The sequence below is a fragment of the Geotrypetes seraphini genome, chromosome 1 (genome assembly GCF_902459505.1).
Source record: "Geotrypetes seraphini chromosome 1, aGeoSer1.1, whole genome shotgun sequence".
NCBI lineage: Eukaryota > Metazoa > Chordata > Amphibia > Gymnophiona > Dermophiidae > Geotrypetes > Geotrypetes seraphini.
In genome coordinates, this window is record NC_047084.1 from 366,331,653 (window position 1) to 366,351,158 (window position 19,506).

The 19,506-nt window shown below is 41.1% G+C and overlaps 1 protein-coding gene across 24 annotated transcripts in view; it reads right to left on the minus strand.

Moving 5' to 3' along the window:
- The window catches only part of ADGRL3 (adhesion G protein-coupled receptor L3), a 1,804,713-nt gene that overhangs the window by 429,801 nt on the left and 1,355,406 nt on the right, over positions 1-19,506 (minus strand). The window lies entirely within an intron of this gene.

Here is a 19,506-nt window from a genome sequence, read left to right on the forward strand (position 1 = left end):
ACAGCGATACACGAGTCAGGTGCATGCCTTTTGTGTGCCTGCTTGGTCCCGCGCTACACTCAGAATGGCTGCCTATCATGAGAACTGACAGGCAGCCATTCGGAGTGCAGCAAGGGACCAAGAAGGCACGCAAAAAGTGCATGCCTGCCTCATGCACCTCTGTGCCACTGCCGGAAGAGAGCAGGGGAACCGAGGCAGGAGCACGGAAAGCACGCTGGACCACCGGGATGGGAAAAAAGGTACCAGGGGGCTGCCTTTGCCTTGGGGTTGGCTGGCTGGCTTGGGGTTAGCTAGCAGGCTTGGGGCTGGCTGGATTGGGATTGGCTGGCTGGCTAGGGACTGGCTAACTGCTTTGGAGCTGGCTGGCTGGGGACTGGCTGCCACTACACATGCCTACCATTAGACATGCCCACCACTAGATGTGCCCTGTACCCTGTCCCGGCATACCACTAGACCACCAGAGGGGGGACAGGGTACAGGGCACACCATTTGGTTGAGAATTTTTTTTTCTTGGTTTTTCTTCCTCTACAGGTGGGTGCATCTTATGGTCAGGTGCGTTTTATAGAGTTAAAAATACGGTAAATACATAACAGCTTAAACTGCATATAACTTCTCATACAGACATAACATATTCCACCACATATTATATTCTAATTTCTAATTCCTTCCAGTTAATGAAAATAGTTTTAAGTGTTAACATTAGTAAGATCTTTAAATATTGTATCTGTAACTCCAAACCTCCTAATATAATTATCGGATAAGACAATATCTAAGTTATGGACAACAAATATGAAATTGTTGACCATATCTTATCCTAATGAGAGGCAACATAAGGAAATTTGAATAACATATGTTCCAATGTACCAACTGCGTCTTTACACATCCAACAGAGCTGACCCTTGCCTGCATCAATTCTATATAAACGAAGTAGAGTCCATAGCGCCTTGTGCAGTAAAACAAAGGATTGCTTATGGGAGGGGACTTAAGCGCCTGGGCCAATCAAGGCCTAAGGCCCCTCCCCGGTGCCCCACAATGCACCGGGAAGGGGCAGGCCCACCATTCTTGAGAAGGCAAGGCAGCCGGCTAGAGGCAAGAAGGATGCCTCCGGCCAGCCAACAATTTAAGTAAGGGGAGGTCCGGGGGGGTTGACGGGGGGGATGCCTGCTATGTTCGGTAAAGGTGAGAGGGTTCTGGCAGGAGCAATTGGGCATCCCTCCTGCCGCACAATGTTCGGAGGAAGGTTCGTGGGTGCCGGGTAGGTGGGACTGAGCATCCCTCCTGCCGCATGATGTTCGGGAAGGGGGGGTTCCAGCAGGAGGGATGAGTCATCCTTCTTGCCAGTAGTCTTTATGGGGGGTGGGGATGTGTCGCCGTTAAACTTATTGCAGCAGGGACCCTTGCTGCGATAAGCTCAGCGGCAAACCGATTCTCTAACCGGCACCTGTAACATAAATGTCGGTTAGAGAATTGGGTTCTTAGGCGGCTTAGGCACGAGTCTCTATAGGACGCCCAAGTGCAATTCTCAAAAGCCACTTAGGTGGCTTCTGAGAATGGGTGTCCTATACAGAATCCGGGCCTTAGTGCCTATCTCAAAACCATCTATTTTGGGGGCATTTGAGTCAGCACTTGGCTGGTTAATTGTTGATATTCAGCACTTAGTTAACCGCATAAAAGTCAGTCCTATATGTGGTGTCTCATTGCCGGTTGACTGTTGAATATCACATTTAACCAGGTATGCATTAGATGGCTCCACAAACCCGGAAATTCAATGCAAAAGCCCTGATATGGCTTGGCGATAAATTTCTGGGCATAATGCCAGCATCAGTCAGCAGAAAGCTGAGTGCCACCACCTGAATAATGACTCCTATATTTTAAATTTCTTTCAGCAGCACAAAGGACAAACTTTGTCTGCGCAAAGTAAAACAGGCTTTTGCATACTATTAAATGTCTTATGATTATTAAATGGATTATAATAACCTAAATATGAAATGGCTGGTTGATGATTACTTCTCAATTTGTGAAATGACTCAAAGACCGTAAATAAATAAGGGAAATAAATTGGATGGGTTTCAACAGCACAGATTATATTTTCCAATTCTCAGTGATTCACTACTTCGAAGATAAACTTTTGCAAACCACATTAACAATACTTTAAAACCAACAGTGCTGGTGTGCCATACTTAACAAAAGGCAAAATAAATTAAATAATTTCCTATAGCCCTGCTACTATGGATACTTAACAAAAGGAGCATGTAAAGTAAAGTCGCTAGCAATTTTCAAATATATAAGTCCACATCGGGCTGTGTTTTAGTCTGTACGTACTCTGTATGAGAGTATGGGTGAAGAACTATCATTTCTATTCTTGCATCAAAGAAGCTTGATTATTACTATCAGCATGGGGAAAAGGTACAAGTACTCATATATAAGCTATTCATAAGAAATATATGAATCAAGGTGACCATCCAGAGTCCTATGGCCCTACTCTCACAGCAAGATAGTTCCAGTGCTTCTTTGCACGATATGAAATCAGTGTATGAATGAACACATGCTAACTGTCATGCCAGTATGCTGACTTATTAGTTTGGCTATGCACTAATTGATAGAAACATGATGCTCAGATAAAGGCCAAATGGCCCATCTAGTCTGCCCATCCACAGTAACTTATCTCTTTCCGAGAGATCCCACGTGCCTATACCAGGCGGGAACTGCTTACTGTATTTTAGTGAAAGAATCTCTAGGTTCTCTACTTATCAATGAGTATAAATATTGTCTAGTTTGTAAAATCATTTAAAGAAAAATAAACATGTTCACAGAGATGTGTAGACTTAGGCATCCCTTTTTTTCTTTATGTCTGTCTTTCTTTCTTTCTGTCTCTCTCCCTTGTCCAGCATCACTCCTTCCCTGCTCCCCCTGTCCAGCAGTAGCCCTTCTCCCTTCCCAGCTCCCCCTGTCCAGCATTCGCTAACCAGGGCAGCCTTGGGGCTTTTGCTAGGCCGGCCCGCCTCACATTATCAAAGTGGGCCGGCCTAGCAAATGCCCCGTGGCTGCTTGATGAAACCGCGGCTGCTGCCACTGCTTGTCCAGGGGTGAGAAGAATAGGTGTCCCGGCAGCATAGTCAGAAGGCAGAAAGTCAGCCGGCATTGGAGATCGAGACAGGAAATTAGCTGAGGCAGGCACTGTGCATGCACAGCACAGAGATTGAAATGCGCGCTAAGGGTTTTATTATAGTGGATATATGTGTGTGTGTTTCCTATAAATCAATCAGATCCTTCTAGTGCCCATTCTATACAAATTCTCAAAGACATGGCTATCAGGATGGTTCAAAAACTTCCAGTTGCCCAAGAAAGCAAAGTAAGCCAAGATCATTAAGTTCCCCTTATCTCAGCCTACAGTTTTATCTCCAATACTAATAATACTGATTAAACTAAAATATTTTTATGTATATGAATGAGGTATGTCAATATTGCAAACACAAGGAAAAGCTAATTGTGTATGTTTAGTTGTAATCTACTTTGTTTAAAGGCGGAATATAAATAATAAATTATAAACTACAGCAGCAATACATTAAGCCTACTGCTTTATGATAGAAATGAGCATCTATTTTGAAACAAAATGGAAAATGTAATGAAACACACTTGTTTTGCTTCATTTTGTTAAATAAAAGAAATGAACACACACACACAATGAAGTTACAAATCATTGATGAGAGCCCATTTGGAGTACTGGATTCAGTTTTGGAGGCTACCGTTTCAAATAAGGACTTTAATTTTGGTTGAAAAGACACCTTTCCTTGGATTTTTTTGTTTGCCTACCTCAATAAGGACATTAAAAAAACAAACAAAAAAAACCTTCAAGCAGATAAGAAGAGCCAGAAACAGAAATCATATGGGGTTTGCACCATAAGATATATGAGAAGAGAGTTGAAGATCTAAATACTTATATCCTAGAGCAGTGTATCGCAAACTGTGTGCCTGAGATTTCAGGTGTGCCGTGATGCGTCAGCTGACTGTCTACAGGACATACCTCTCGCAAAGAGCGGCACGTCCTGTAAGCAATCTCCCGATGCCGGCACCTCTTTTCTCTGCCGGCCCTTTTCTCCAGCTTTTCTCTCCTTCTCTCTCTGGCCCTTATGTCCTCTCAGTGCAAGGCCTGTTTGAAGGGCCTTTACACATGCGTGTGACATTATCACGCCGACACCAGCGCACTTCCGGGTGTCTTGAGCCAGGGACACTAGGTTTAATGTGCTCCAGCTCAAAAATGTTTGCGAGACACTGCCCTAGAGGAAAAGGAGGAACAGGAGAGAGATAATATAAACATTAAAAGGGGGAACGTATCAACATGGGCCACCATTAAGATGTGTTATTTTACTGTCAACCCCTGTTATTAGTAACTAGGTTTCAATGCGTAAAAGGGGAAACTGTGCTAAAATTGCACAATTTAGCAGAATAACTATGAGTCCCTTTTACAAAGACTCAGTAGTGATCCTGCCATGGTAATTACACAGAAGCCCATTGAGTTCCTATGGGCTTCGGTGCATTTGCCACAGCAGAATTGCTACCACAGCTTTGCAAAAGTGGGCCCTATATCTCTTCAATATTTGAAGGGCATTAATATATAAATCAATCTTTTTCAGAGATAGGGAAACAATAGAATTAGATAGTTATATGCACATATGCTTAATATTGAGCACTTGAGGCCAGTCATAGGACTAGAGTAAGTTTTTAAAACCTAATAAGCAGGCAAATGATACAGTGGTATAAGTTATACACATGTGAGTCCCACACATGCTCTGCCGATTTGTATGCATTGCTCAGCTGTAAAATATGCACTATGTAAGATATGCACCATCAATCCACAACGACATATAATAAACTTCAAAGTGCCTAATTTCTAAGTGATCTTTTTTTCAGGTAATACCTTTCTAAGTACCTCTATGGTCTTCAGTTCCAGCCAACCACCAGTCACATTATTTGAAGGCTTGTTTCTCTTTCTGGCTTTTATTCATCATCAGACCTTAGTTGTTTTTTGTTTGTTTGTTTGTTTTTTAAGTGCTTAAGGTTCCTTCCCGAGGTTTAAAAAAGAATGAAGAAATAGCTTAAGTTAAGTACAAAAGTTTTTAAAGTTGTATAAGAAAAGTTTATCGATTTGCACAAAACATAGAATATAGAGCACAAGCACTTTAAAAAAACACTAAGGTCTGATGATGAATAAAAGCCAGAAAGAGAAACAAGCCTTCAAATAATTTGGCTGGTGGTTGGCTGGAACTGAAGACCATAGAGGTACTTAGGTATTATCTGAAAAAAAAGATCATTTAGAAATTAGGCACTTTGAAGTTTATTATATGCTGTTGTGGATTGATGGTGCATATTACATAGACAACGTCATAAACAACATTGGGCTATTTTAATACATCAGCTATGTAAGATATGTGCATAAACACAAAATAGCACTTAGATGGATTTTTTTGCATGTGTGTGTGCTAGTGTTGTGAACCTACTTCACAGCAGTGGCATATTAAGGGGGTGGGGGTGAGGGAGCGGACAGCTCCAGGTGTCATCTTCCTCGGGGAAATGGCACCCCCTCCTCCTCTCCACCAAAAGATGTAACTCAAGATAGGCAATTTCTATTAATAACAGCATAACAAGTAGTAAAACGACTAAATGCAAGCATAACACACAATTAGAACGGCGAGGCAAATTTGAGAATAGACCAATTAAATTGTATTACTAGCACTAAAATGACGCTGTGTCAGTATCAAACTTGAAACACATGACAAAAAAAATCTTATAACAGAAATATGATGCTCAAAGTGTCATCACAATACAAAGGAAATGTCTGAAAGGCAGCAGATGGGACATGTGCAGTAGGATAAATAAAGAGACAAGATGGGTGAGACAAAAGCATTGAGATAAATGGATGTGGGCAGGTAGATCAAGGGTAAATTGTTATGTAGAGTTGAATAATTTATGTTCAACTGGTTCATATTCATTAATACAGAGAAGAATATAAGAACATTAAAGATAAGTCATTGGGCCCAGCATATTGGTATTACAGATATAGTTTTTCAATGGTTTAAATCCTATTTGAGTGATTGCCATTACATTTTAAAACTGGAAGATCAATATACTGATCATTTTACTTTGCCATGTGGGGTGCCTCTAGAATCCATTTAATCTCTCTTTTATTTGTTCATAATGTGACCACATTTTTATTTATTTTTTGTTAATTTATAGTGGGTTTTTAATTTTCACTCTGTTTAACCTTTATATTAAATGTAAACCGCACAGATGCATTTGCCAATGCGGGTTATCAAATACTAAATAAATGAGGCGGTCTCGCCCCTTTCCGGCCCATCATCACTAAGCCTAAGGCCTGATTGGTCCAGGCTTTAGGCTTGGCAGGGATGGGCCGGAAAGGGGTGAGCCCGTCTCATTTTGATGAGATGGGCCTGCCAGCCGGTAACAAGACCTGTACGGCTAGCCAACGATTAGAGGTTAGTGGGGGGGGGAGGTTAGCGTGTGTGGGGGGGTTCCGGAGAGGGGGGCGTCCTCCGGCAGGAGGGGTTGGGCACTCTCCTGCCAGTGATCGGGGAGGGAACAGGCGGCTGCAGCTGCTATACTTATCATGGCAGGGAGATCCCTTGCCTCGATAAGTATAGCGGCTTACATAAGTATTTGCTGGCCTACATTGTAAGCACCTCTCGTTCTACTAGGGAGACACATAGGGCCACCTAGGTTCGCCTAAGGCCCTTAGGTGAGCTTAGGCGGTCTTGCGGGCCTCCCTAGGCTCCCAGAGGCGCCTTAAATATAGGCGGCCTGCCTGGGCAGCATTTAAAAAAAAAACCAAAAAACGTGCGTCCCAATTGGCTGATTAGATAGCTGTAGGATGCCTACAGCTGCCTAAAATCGGGATGCACTTTGCAGAATCTGGGCTGAATTGTATAACTATCTATGTACTTACTTGTGCCCCTTAAATTGTTATGGTTATGAAAATATAGGTAATATCCTCAGCTCTGAGAAACATAACAAAAAGCCTGCTGGACTCTACAATTCTCACGCACAGTCTCCTAACCCCCTCAGAATATTTCCCTAGTGGTCCAGTGCGTTCCAGATAAAATAAATAAATAACTGCCTCCCCTAGAGGTTTCAAACCTTCCTCCCCAAACACATACAAAAAAAATCCCTATTGGTCCAAGTGGACTTCCAATGGCATCACAATAAACAGATGCACACGCTAGCCGCTACCGCCTCCTTTTGAGCAGGCGGTAGATTTCCGGCTAGCGCGCGCTAATCCGGTATGTGCGATAAAACCGCTAGCGCGGCTTTGTAAAAGGAGCCCTTAATGTACAGCCTTCTTTAAGTTAGTCCCCTTATTCCAGTGTTTCCCAAATCGGTCCTGGAGTATCCCCTTACCAGTCAGGTTCTCTTAATTTCCACAGTGAATATGTAAGAGATTGATTTGCATATACTGATTTGATATATTGATTTGCATATACTATGTGGTAAATAAATATTAATAAATAAATAATAAAAAAAAATATTTTGTCCAAAACCAGCTGAGAACCAAAGACACACTAATCCCACACAATTCAGGGTACTAAATAGACTTTTACACGCTGCATATGAAAACATATGTTACCCTACTTAAAAGTGTATCAAAAGTCTGTAAAATGTCCTTTTTATGAAATCTGTATATTTTCTCACATCAGATGCATAGTTTTTGGTGAAAATGTTACATTTTCAAATTGTCAATATTGCTTCAGTTGAAAAAAATAATCTAGAAATTAGCTAAATAGTTTGAGCTGACAGGAATAATTAGTAGAACGTAAATGGTAGTGAGAGGATGATATGTAAAGATGGGGAGAGGGACCTTGGGGCGTTAGTGTCTGAGGATCTGAAGGTGATAAAGCAGTGTGACAAGGCAGTGGCTGTAGCTAGGAGGATGCTAGGCTGTATTGAGAGAGGCGTAACCAGCAGAAGAAAGGAGGTGAGGCCCCACTTGGAGTACTGTGTTCAGTTTTGGAGGTTGTATCTGGCCAAAGACATTAACAGACTTAAAGCGGTCCAGAGGAAAACAACAAAAATGGTAGGGGGTTTGTGCCAAAAGAAGTACACGAAGAGACTAGAAGACATCAACTTGTATACTCCAGAGGAGAGGAGGGACAAGGGTGATATGATATAGACATTTAAATATTTGAAAGGTATTAATAAAGTATAGAACCAAATCTTTTCCAGAGAAGAGAAATTGGTAAAACTTGAGAACATAAATTGAGGTTGAAGTGTGGTAAACTTAGGAGTAATGTTAGGAAATTATTTTCAATGGAATACCCTCTCGAGGACGGTGGTAGAGAGGAAAAACTGTGATGGAATTCAAAAAAGCATGGGATGAACACAGGATCACTAGTTAGAATATGAATGGATTATAACGTTCATAGTCTGAATCTCACAAAGGAGATGGTTTGGATAGGCTGGAGTGAGCTTCAACGGCAACTCTAGTAGTTGGAACTTAAGGACAGTCCTGGGTAGAGTTCTAAGGTTTATGGCCCAGAAATAACAAAGAAAAAGGAAAACAAAACAATTTAATCATGAAATTGTAATACATGTAATTAAAGGGCAGACTGGCTAGACCATTCAGGTCTTTATCTGCCATCTTTTCCTAAGTTACTATGTGTGATCTGACCTGCAGGTATGCCAGTGTACCTGAAAAGCACCATTCTGCAAATATTCACTTAACTGGTATAGCACCTAGAAACAAGGGAGGCACACACACAGGCAGCGCATGGGCGGGACTTCCACTTCTATGTATGTTACAGAATACTGGAAGTTACATAGGAATTTATTACACTTAGGGAAGGAGCTATCAATTTGGGATACCGTTAGAACGTACTATTTAACTGTTAACCCTAGTTATGAGTAACTAGGTCTCAGTGCATTAAGTGGGCATGCATTAGTGGTAAAATAACACAATTTAACGGTATCCCGTGTAGTAAGTATGCCCCTTAGGTACTTGCAGTTGCATCAGCTCTGTTGCTGATATAAGAGCTTCTGCCTAAATATACCCAGTTACGCTGGTATTCTATAAAGGAAAGGCATGTATACTCTGGCTACACATGTTTATATCACACACTCTCCAAATTTCTATTTTTAGACACCCTGTTACAGAATTGCCCCTTTGATGTCACACATGGCCACAAATTTTGTGATGCTTCTCACTAGGTCTATGAGGTTTGTGAATAGTTTATATGATTAAGCTTCTTGTATATTTAGTATATTTTTTATAAATCCTATAGCATTGAATCACTTCCAATTAATCATATGCTGAATATTATGCCATATTATTCCCTAACCATAAATACCAGTTATTTAGCAAGGAGGAAAAAGGCCTCAGAAGCCATGGGGCACAACACTGCACCGGGAGCTATGAGAGAGAGCTTAATGCTTTCATCTAGGGTTACCAGATTTTCAGTTTGGAAAATATGGACCCCCTTAGATCCCCCCCAGGCCCACCCTAGCCCCCCCCCCACACACACACACACTTTTGTTGGGCAGGAGGGCATCCGCACATGCGTGGATGTGATGAGATGACATCATGTGCATGGATGCCCTCCTACCCAATGGTGATTTGTTCCAAGCTTTTCAAAACTGTCAGATTTTGAAAAGCTGTCCGGACTCCTGGACAGGTCCTCAAAAAGGAGGACATGTCCAGGAGAAATCCGGATGTCTGGTAACCCTACTTTCATCGGCTCTTCTCCATACTTCTATCATCAACCAAAAAAACCTCTTTGTGTAATGCAAATTCAAATACTGGCAAATATATTGGCAAACTGCATGTATTTAAAGAAATTTACATGTAAACCAGTATTTGCCAGTATATTTGAAGTTTGCATTACACAAGGAGTTTTTTTTGGCCGATGATAGAAGTATGGAGGAGAACCGATAAAAGTATTTAGCTGTCTCTCATAGCTCCGGTGTAGTGGTTGTGACCCTTGGCTTCTGAGGTCTTTTTCCTCCTTGTTATATAACTGGTATTTATGGTTAGAGAATAATATGGCATAATATTCAGCATTTGATTAACTGGAGGTGACTGAATACTATAGGATTTATAATTACTCCAGTTCCTCCACTTTGATTTTGGTATGAATTGTAGTGGGTGTTCTATAGTGATTTGGGGTCGCTGAATTAAAAACTGACCTTAATTTTTCAGTGTAACCCTCAGATTTTTTGGCAAAATAACATTATAAAGCAAAAATTAACATTTTCACTATATTTTCTAATGCTTGGAGTAAATGTTATAACAATCTCTGAAATATTAAAACAGGCACTTTGATGAAGTCTTATGAGAATGTGAGAAAAGTGCACGGATAACATTGAAGAATGTAATCAAAAATTTTGGTGGGGGAATAGGAAGGCATCAGACTATGTCCAAATGGTGGCAACAATGCTTAAAGCATTCTTTGATCTCAAATGCAACATGTCACTAAAAATTCATTTTCTCCACTCGCCATCTGGATTTTTTTCCCCGATAATCTTGGTAGTGTTAGTGATGAGCACGGGGAAAAGTTTCACCAAGACATTGCTACAATGGAGAAACGATATCAGGGCAGATGGAATTCATCAATGCTGGCTGACTATTGTTGGACATTAATTAGAGATGCTCCTAATCTCGTTTATAAACGTACTTCAACAGCAAAACTATTCTACAAAATAGTTTATACAATATAGGAACAATACAATATAGGAACTCTTAAATTGGCGCAATACGTTACATTATGACTTCTCATGCTATAAATATTTGCAATTTGCTCAAAATCTATATGTGGTAGGAGAAAACTGAGGCTATTTTCATACACAGGAGGTCAAATTCTATAAAGTAAACCTCATTTTCTTCTTGCCCCAGAAAAATAGTTAAAATTTGTTGTGTAGTGTTATTTGCCCCTACCCAAAACAAAAATCACTGAGTAATAAGGTTTGGTTGAATAGTGTAAATCATTGTGACTCTTTCACTAACTAGCAACATTATCCACATTTATTTTATTATATCACTGTCTTCCAAAACTGCAACATGTGCCATGCAAAATACTGATAACACTGTAGTTCTCTCATAAAGAATCAAGAACCAAATGATAGCAAGAGCATAATGAAATACCAAAAAGAATTGTGGCGGCCGATCAGAGAAATGTAGTGAATACAGTGTGCCAATATATCACTAATTGCTATCACAAAGGCTATAACAGGTCTGTAGAAAATAGAATGTCTAAACAAAGCAGCCCAACTGATTCATCCGAGGACACACAAAAGAGAGATTCATTATGGACTTTTGTCTGGCTGTTTCTCTATGTCTGCCTCAAAGTATTCAAGGTGAAGATAGATATTTCATTTTCCAGTGCTCAGGTACATTGAGAATGCTACATTGTGCAAACCATTTTGACTGTCTTCTGCTGAATACTGTGAATTAAATCAGGTCTATGGATGCTGTAACTATAGATAGAGAAAAGTAAGGCGCAGCAAAGCTTGGTTGCACCAGTACTTGATAACAGATGTTGTTATAAAATAGATTATTGCCTTGCAGCATCAGGGCACCCAAATGGATGTGCCCACTTACAGAATTGCACCCTTCCCCTCATCCTACAACGGGGCACTTAAATGTATAAAATGCTTCCGTTCAAATGGGTTAAGTGTGCACTTAAGCATGTTTTTGACCATAGTGCACACTTTTCTATCAATTACTCACTAAAATGGCTTAGTGCTATATTCTATATATTACGCCTAAAAAAATGGTACCAAAAATGATGGCACTTAGCATGAGTCTGTAAACACCCACAAAGTTATACACACTTTATAGAATAACACTTAGCATCCATACTCATGACTAACCTTTAGGTACACCCATTTAAGTTAATAAAACCATGCCTAAATCCTGTGTGTGGATCGGGGGTATTTTATAGCAGTGCACCTAACTTTTAGAAATGCCCAAGGCATGGCCATGCCCCGTTTTGAGATTTACACACTAGAAAGTTATGTGCAAAAGTTCTTGGTGCCAATTATTACTTGTTAATTTCAATTATCAGTGCTGATTAGCTTGTTAAACAATTAAGTTAAATGCACACAGATCTGGGTGTGCAACTTTGGTCATACTATACATAAGAGCATAAGAACAGCCTTACTGGGTCAGACCAATGGTCCATCAAGCCAGTAGCCCATTCTCACGGTAGCTAATCCAGGTCACTAGTACCTGGCCAAAACCCAAGGAGTAGCAACATTCCATGCTACTGATCCAGGGCAAGCAGTGGCTTTCCCCATATCTTAATAACAGACTATGAGCTTTTCCTCCAGGAAATTGTCCAAACTTTCTTAAATCTAGCTAGACTATCCGCTCTTACCACAACCTCTGGCGTTCCAGAGCTTAACTATTCTCTGAGTGAACAAAATATTAACTCCTATTGGTTTTAAAAGTATTTCCCTGTAACTTCATTGAGTGTCCCCTTGTCTTTGGATTTTTTGATGGAGTGAAAAATTGATCCACATGAAGTTACATTAGATGGAAGGACTCTGGCAGAGGGAAAGCCCGAACAGGCTTCTGCAAAATAGATCAGCAGCAAGGGGGCTGGTGCTACTGCTCGTGAATCAGTGAGTCAGTTTTTTTCTGGGATCAAATCAATTCACCAAAAATGAATTGGTGAATCGATTTGAATCGGGAATCGAGCATCTCTAGTTCATACTAGTATTTACCTATATCTTAGAAATCAGGATCACTACCCTTGCAAATTGCCTCCTATATGTGTGTGCACTGCTATATAAATGCCACAATGATGGGGCTCTTTTCTTCATTGTGGTTAAGGTAAAATGGCATTTTTTGCTGTACATGGTATTAAATATACATTTCTCTTTAGCATTCTTTCTTCTTTAGCATTAGCCTAATTATTAAATACACTTAGGGGTCCTTTTGCTAAGGTGCAATATCAGATTTAGTGTACACTAATGATTTATGTAGCATGTGCTAAATGCTAAACAGCCCATTGTATACCTATGGGTTGCATGTCAGTTGAAGCACACTAATTTATTAACATGTGCTAAATGCATTAGCACATCTTAGTGAAAGGATCCCTTAAGATTGTGAGCCTTCAGAGGACAGGGAAATATCTAGTGTACTTGAATGTAACTCTGGCTGTGTTTCGGCTAAAAAAGCCTACCTCAGGAGTCCTAAAAAGTATAATAAAAAAAGAACATAGCATAATAAAAATACTTTTTTAGGACTCTTATGTTTTTTTAAAATTATACTTTTTAGGACTCCTGAGGCAGGCTTTTAAGCCGAAACATGGCCCATGTCGAGTCATATGCGCTATATGATCTTCCCACGATTAGTATGGTTTATGCATTTGGCTGCTATTAAAGTCTGCTCCTTTTTGGTCTTCTTGCTATTTGTGCAGTTTGACATTCGCTGTTGTTTGTTCCTGAATGTAACTCCCCTTAAGCTACAACCAAAAAAAAGACATGAGACTAACTAAACTGAAAAACAAAACACCTTAACCCTTTCAGGACCATAAGGATCGTAGGCCAATTTTTGTGGTTTTGACGACATTTTTATGGTAAAAAGGGCTTGCAGATGCCAAAAAATTGATTTTTTTTGTGAAATATCATTATTTTTATTTAAAAAAATCACACTTCTGGCTTATGGACAGTGTGGCAAGTGAATCTTCTCGTCAATCTAGCAACGACGCTAATGAATGAATGTCGGAACCAGTTTGTTTACATAAAGGCAGTATCCTATGGAATCCGTACATATCAAATTTAGAACTGTAGACTATCCCAATCAAAATTTATAGGATTTTAAAGTTATGGGACAAATATGTCCCTTGGTCCTGAAAGGGTTAAGATGTACCCCAGACATGGTACATGGGCTTATGCCACTGGGGCTTGTGAGCATCTGAGAAGCTGAAAGCTATGCCGTTGGTCATTTTACTACCAGCAGGGCTTCCCCAGATGGGCAGGTTTCTGTGGAGATGACAGACTAATGATAGACCACCCATCTGGACAAGAACAGATGGGCAGAGATAGAGGCAGAGGATCGCCTTTAATGCGACAACAGTGACAACATTTAATTTATACAACGCAGAAGAAAGGCCCCACAATCTACTTCCGTATTCTGCCACAAAAACTTGATGATAGTCATCAAGTCACTAGGACTCGAATACGAGTCGATGGCACCTAACCTAACAAGATGCTTAGATCACGGCTGTGGATATGGGAATCTGTTTGTTTGTTTTTTTAAATCACTAGCCCCTTTAAAACAAAAAAGGCTTACTGTTCGAACAAACTATGGCCCTCTTTTACTAAGGTGCACTAACTGATTAGCGCACGCTAATCGATTTAGCACACACTAAATGCTAACGTGTGGCAGTTAATCTATGGATGCATTAGCGTTTTAGTGCGTGCTAATCAGTTAGCGCACCTTAGTAAAAAAGGGGTATGTTTCTCTGTATCTGTCCAGAATCATCTATCCAGAATACTAAATCATTCATATTATAGGCTACCATTCTTGAAATGATTTCATACCGCTCCATAAAAGTTACTATATGGCAGCTTGCCTTATTAGTCAGTCAGCATTTGCACAGTGAAAGGAGTAGGAGGGTTCCAAAGTGCTTCACTGCAGTGTGATTCACTGCTTATTTCCCCTAGTAAAACCCTGCATACATAATAAAGCATAATATCAAGAGCCATCGCTGGAAGCTATATTAAATGTTGATTTTAGGTTAGTGTTGCACCTGTCTGTGCTGAAGAGTTTTTACTCAAACTTCACTAAGGAGGATTAAAAATAAATGTTAAAGAGAATAATGCCCCATATTCACCACTGAACTTGCATTAAAAGTCAAAATCATGCATTATTTTACTATAATGTATGTTATTTCCCCACAATGCACTCTGTTTAATAATAAGGAAAAGCATGTGAATGAATGGAGAAAACTTCATTATTATGCAAATCAAAAGGGTAGACAGGATACTATGAGCTTTTCTGTGTTTATTTGTAGAAAATAGCCTCGGAATTCACCTGGCATTATTTTTCCTCCCCAGGAACAATGTACGTCTATACTGTATGACATGTTGCTTCCAGGGCTATTATTAAGGGAGGGGGGTCGATGCTTCAACCTTCCCTCCACGAAAGACACCTCTAACCCCTAACAAAGACCTCCCCACCTCTACAAGAGTGACCAACTCTCCAGTATTTCCTGGGAACTCCAGGCTAATGAGCTAAGGCTCCCTTTTATGAAGCCGCATTAGGCATTTTTATCGCTGGCTGCAGTGGTATTACCGTATTTTCACACATATAACGCGCACATTATACACAATTTTTACAAACCGAGTATAACCATGCACATTATATTCGTGAGCGCGTTATCCCCTTTTTTTTTACATAGTTCCCCCCCCCGACATCCGATTCACCCCGCACGACCGCTCGCACCCCCACCCCGAAGGACCGCTCGCGCTCGAACATGCACCCGTACCCTCACCCCCCCCCCCATCAGGTAGAAGCTGCCTACTGTCGTCCTGCTGCTTGCTGTGTCGGCGGTCCTGCCCCTTCTCTTAGCCCTGTGTCTTCGCTGCTTCCTCTTCCGGCAGTCCCGCCCTTTCTCTGATGTCAGGACCGCCGGCACAGCAAGCAGCAGGACGACAGTAGGCAGCTTCTACATGATGGGGGGGGAGGCTGTGGGGGTGCGAGCGGTCCTTCAGGGTGGGGGTGCGAGCGGTCCTGCGGGGGGGTGAATCGGACATCGGGGGGGGAATCAGGCTTTCAGGGTGGGAACAGGACTTCAAGGGGGGACAGGACTTCAAGGGGGAGAGGAGAGTCGGGGCGGGCTAAAGGAGAGTCGGGCTGGCCAGAGGAGAGTCGGGCTGGCAAAGGAGAGTTGGGGCGGGCGAAAGGAGAGTCGGGCAGCGACGGGAGAGTCGGGGTGGCATGCGCGGTATAGGGGTGTGCACGGTATCTAAAAACACTGCACAACAATTTTTTGGTTAAGTCTTGATTCCTGAAAAGTTTTTGGTGATTATGACAGGTACCAACTTGGTATGCTCAAATATGGTTTTGGTTTTACTGCATCACGTAAGAACTATGAGAAATAGACATTTTTATGTTTACTGACAATAAAATATATAGTCAAGTTTACGTTTCGCACAAGCGACTAAATGAAACAGAATTAAAAGTGTTTTGCTCCCGAGTTTCTTTTATATTCAGTGTCTGGTGCATCACGTTGTAGCATCCAACAATAGTCGGCAAGCATTGACGGATTCCAATTGCCCTGGTATCGTTTCTCCATCGTAGCTATGTCTTGATGAAACCTTTCACCGTGCTCGTCACTCACAGCACCGAGATTTGCGGGGAAGAAGTCCAAGTGTGAATGGAGGAAATGAATCTTGAGTGACATATTGCACTTCATTCTCTTGTATGCTTTGAGAAGTTTGTCTACCAGCTGAATGTAGTTTGGGGCTCTGTAATTGCCCAGAAAATTGTCAACAACGTCTTTCAAGGCTTTCCAGCCAATTTTTTCCGGCCCAACTAACAGATCTTCAAATCGCTTGTCACTCATAACATGTCTGATCTGGGGGCCAACAAAAATACCCTCTTTGATCTTGGCATCAGTTATTCTTGGGAACATCTGTCTTAAATAACGAAAACCTTCCCCTTCCTTGTTCATTGCTTTCACAAAATTCTTCATGAGTCCCAGTTTAATGTGAAGAGGAGGCAAAAATATCTTTGTCGGGTCAACAAGCGATTCATGTGCTACATTTTTCTGTCCTGGAACTAACTTTTTACGGAGTGGCCAGTTCTTTCTAGAATAGTGCGACTCTCTGTCTCGGCTGTCCCATTCGCAGATGAAACAGCAGTACTTTGTATAGCCAAGCTGCAGTCCTAGTAACAGAGCAACGACTTTGAGGTCTCCACAGATATTCCAGTTATACCTGGTATACTGGACATACTTTAGTAACATTTCCATATTCTCATATGTTTCTTTCATATGTGCTGCATAGCCAACAGGTACTGAAGGATAAACGTTGCCATTGTGCAACAGAACAGCTTTCAGGCTTAACATTGACGAATCAATGAAAAGACGCCACTCTTCCGGGTTGTGATCACAACCAAAGACCGAGAACAATCCTTCAATGTCACAACAGAAACAGAGACTGTCGACTTGTGCAAAAAATTTGGTTATATCATGATGCCGGTCTCGAAACACAGAAATTTTCGTACCTGGTGATAGCAAACACCATTCCTGCAGTCTCGAACCTAGCAGCTCAGCTTTTGCTTTTGACAGACCCAAATCTCTGACCAAATCGTTCAATTCGGACTGTGTTATCAGATGTGGATCGCCTGATGAGGATGGTTCAAAATCCGGGTCAATGTCACTGTTAGAACCCTGCACTGCAGTTTCTTCATCTGGTTCGTCTAAGGTCCAATCCTCTGGTGGTTTCGGAACTGGAAGACTGTCATCATGTGGCATGGGTCTCATTGCTGAAGGCAGATTAGGATATTCAATTGACTTCTTGTTTTTGGCAGAGAAACCAGACACATTAGTCAAACAGAAATAACAGTCCGTCACATGGTCTTTCTGTTCTCGCCATATCATCGGAACAGCAAATGGCATCGTCTTTCGAGAACCTCTGAGCCAGGCTCTCAGACTAACAGCACATGTCGCACAGCAAATGTGAGGCGCCCATTGCTTGTCTTGATCACCTATTTTGCAGCCAAAATACAGATGATAGGCTTTCTTTACAAGGGCAGTCATCGAACGTCTCTGAGGCGTAAGTGTATATTCCCCACAGATATAGCAGAATGTGTCGCGGCTGTTACGACACCGACGAGACATATTGCCCGACACCAAAACGTCTATAGCATCAAGCTTACTTACTGTTATATTGCTACAGCTACTATACTACTATACTTTACTATACTGATACTATATACACACACGGACTATCTATATTAACCAAATGAGCAGGATCGGTGTATGGAAGCCACCATTATAGCATGGTGAGACAGCGCAAGCTCGTTCAGACCTGCCCAGACATGCCCAGGATGTCATCTTCCATAAAACAGCTTCCAACCTGGCTAGATTTTATGCATGGACATACCCAGGCGGCACAAACCGTTGTTGATAAGACACTTATGGGAGAAAAAATTGTTTGCATCCAAATATAAGAAAAAATCACAACAAAATTGAAGATTTCTCTGAAATGGTACGTGATGGGTAATTTTTGATGTAATATTCATGATCAGCACCCAAAATTCTATAAGAAACACCCAGCAGTGTTCAGGAAGCAAAAACTTTGTTGTGCAGTGAAATTTGTGTACATAAATTACAGTTTCCCGCGCGCTATACCCGTGTGCGCGTTTTACACGGGTGCGCGGTATATGAGTGAAAATACGGTAACTCCAACACTCATAGGAGTTCTATGAGCACTGGAGCTTTTACCGCAGCAGCCGGTGATTAAAAAAAAAGCCTAATGTGGCTTCATATAAAGGGGGTTAATTTTTTTCTGATCTTCCCGGCTCCTGTACTGACCTATTTCTCCCATACTAACCCTACACCTCACCCCTGTTCCCTCATGAAAGTCCTTGTAAAGCTGTCTTCCACTGCTGTACAACGGACATGAGGTCACTGGCAGAAGAAAAGTCTGAGGTAGTCATTATAGATATAAATGTCTTTGATATTACACAGTTTTTGGCAATATAAAAAAGTTATATATAGCCACAACTTTGTACCTTTAGTTATCTCCCCTTTGAGCCATTTTGTTTTAGGAAACTGACTTTGAAAGTCACTTTTGGCAGGAGCTAACCGTTGCTTGTTTAAGCCCCCTTTTATCAAATGTTTTAGCGTGGGCCGGTGTGGCAAATGCATTTCACACGGCAGTAGCGCTACCACAGCTTGATAAAGGGGGCTATAGTTTCTCTGAACATTCTTTAGGGGAAACATTTGGTGTTTCTTAAAAGTACTTTTGGCACAGGCTTGCATGTAAATAATTAAAATGTATCCCCCTTTTAAGAAACTGTACTAGGCTTTTTTTTATTGTCGGAAATGGTGGCATTAGCTCTGACACTCACAGATTCTTATGACCATCGGAGCTAATACCGCTGTGGCCTGCAATAAAGAAACCTAACACGACTTTATAAAAAGGGGGGTGGGGGTATTAATGAATTTTCACATTCAGTTTTCATACCTAGATTTTATTTGTTTTATGAGCAGTATGCAAAGGGTTTTTTAGCAACGTTTTTTAGGGTGCAGCACAAAAAAAAAAACCCTTTCTTTTCTTTTCACAGAATTTGAACTCGCTCTGAATTTTTATCACATTGCTTATATTGTGGCTTTACATTTTTAATCCATTTAATAATGTAAAAAGTGCCTCTTTGGGGCAAAGGTAAATATGCAGGGAAAGTCATGTAGAGGGGAATTATTACAATGGCAGAGAAAACTAAAAGGTACAAAATTTGTCACGACTAAATCTCCCTTAATTTCA